Here is a 2,512-nt window from a genome sequence, read left to right on the forward strand (position 1 = left end):
TAGTTATATTATTATCTAATTAAGATAAACAAAAGAGTAAAGAGCAAATAGGTATAAATAATTTATAAACTCCCGCTTGTAATCGTTCGGGTTGATAACCCCAACCTAAAATAAGAATTAAAGTAGGAATTAAAGATGACTCAAAACTAATATAAAATAATAAATAATCATTAGCAGAAAAGGTTATTAATAAAAAAGATAAAAGAAAAATACTGACCAATAAAAATAGAGAAGGATAATTATTATCTTTTAATACTTTTTGTATTGAACAAATAACAAGGGCGGTAATTCAAAAACTTAACAAAATTAAAATATAACACAAAGAATCAATACTGAAACACCAACCCATTATATAGTTATTAAAAGCATGATGACAATAAATGATCTTTAAAAAATAAAATAAATAAAGAACTTTGAGCAGCTCATCAATTATTTATTAAAAGTATCAATATAATACAAGATAACAAAAATTTTAACATTATAGTACTCTAAAACTTCTAAAAAAAATCATTACCATGTGTACGAACTAAAAGGGATAAACCTAAAGCACCTTCACAAGCTAATTAATTAAGTTTAAAAAATAATACAAAATAATTTTCATGTCCTATATTAGATATGTGTGATCTTATAATTCAAAAAATATTTAATATAATATATTCCAAACTTAATAACGTATTCAATAAATGTTTACACTTAGAAACAAAAACTCACAAACCAAATAAGACTCTTACTATAGGAACAACATAATAAAAATTAAGAATTAACATTAGTTTTAATAGTTTAAACAAAACACCTGGGGTGCTTGTAATTCGGAATTGAAGTTTTCATTCTTCTTAAAGCATCAGAGAAAAGATTTACCTCTTATCATCAGTTCCCAAAACTTACATTTTAATTAAACTATTCTCTGTATTTCACTTATTATCATAATTTCACCAATAATTATTATTTCCTCTTTTATTTTTACACGTTTACTTCATTCTTTAGCTATAGGACTCATATTACTCCTTCAGACTGTAATAATCTGTGTTACAGCGGGATTATCAATAAACTCTTTTTCATTTTCTTATATTCTTTTTATTATTTTTTTAGGAGCAATATTAGTTTTATTTATTTATGTAGCATCTCTCGCTTCCAATGGATCTTTCAGATTCTCTACATCTTTACTTTTAATATTTATAGTAACAGCTTCAATAAGATTCTTAATGATATTTATAGACCCTATGTTAAGAAATACTCCTCTTTCAATCCAACAATCATCACTAGTTAATGATCAATTTACCTCAACCCCATCATTATTAAGATCAATTTACAATTATACTACTATAAACCTCACTTTATTTATTGTTTATATCTATTATTAACGTTAATCGTAGAGTAAAAATTACTACACCTTTTTTTGGTTCCTTTACGCTTCATCATCTTAACAGATGACAATACCAATCGTATCACACCGCTTATTTAAAATTTTTAAATGGAGCTGTTATTGCATCTTCACCCTGCTAACATTTCAACTTCATTGAATTTTGGATCTCTTCTTGGACTGTGTTTAGTCATTCAAATTGTTACCGGTCTTTTTCTAGCTATACACTATACCGCTCATGTTGATTTAGCATTTTCAAGAGTTGCTCATATTTGTCGAGACGTAAACTATGGGTGACTTTTACGAACCTTACCATGCTAATGGAGCATCATTCTTCTTTATTTGTCTATATATACATACAGGACGAGGTATTTATTATGGATCTTTCCTATATATGCACGCATGGTCAGTAGTTGTTATCGTCTTATTACTAGTAATAGCAACAGCCTTTCTAGGATATGTTTTACCTTGAGGACAGATATCCTTTTGAGGAGCAACAGTAATTACAATTTTCAGCTATTCCATATATTGTACAGACTTAGTACAATGAATCTGAGGTAGATTTGCAGTGGATAATGCTACATTAACACGATTTTTCACTTTCCAATTCCTATTTCCATTTATTGTAGCGCAACAACTATTATTCATATTCTCTTTATTCATCAAACATGATCTAATAACCCTCTAGGAATTGTTAGAAATGTACACAAAGTGCCTTTCCACCCTTACTTCACATTTAAAGATATTACTGGATTTATCGTAATATTAGCAGCACTTAATATACTAACATTACTAAACCCTTATCTACTAGGAAACCCAGATAACTTTATTCCCGCCAACCCACTTGTTACTCCAGCTCACATTCAACCAGAATGATATTTCCTATTTGCATATGCCATCTTACGATCCATTCCAAATAAATTAGGAGGTGTGATTGCCTTAGTAATATCTATTCTTATTTTATTAATTTTACCTTTTACGCATATAGCAAAATTCCGAAGATTAACATTTTATCCTCTAAATCAGTTTATATTTTGATCACTTGTAAGTATCGTCTTCTTATTAACTTGGATTGGAGCACGACCCGTTGAAGATCCTTACGTAATTACTGGACACATTTTAACTGTTCTTTACTTCCCTTATGGGGGGCAC

This window comes from Penaeus monodon, chromosome 20 (assembly GCF_015228065.2).
Source record: "Penaeus monodon isolate SGIC_2016 chromosome 20, NSTDA_Pmon_1, whole genome shotgun sequence".
Taxonomy (NCBI): domain Eukaryota; kingdom Metazoa; phylum Arthropoda; class Malacostraca; order Decapoda; family Penaeidae; genus Penaeus; species Penaeus monodon.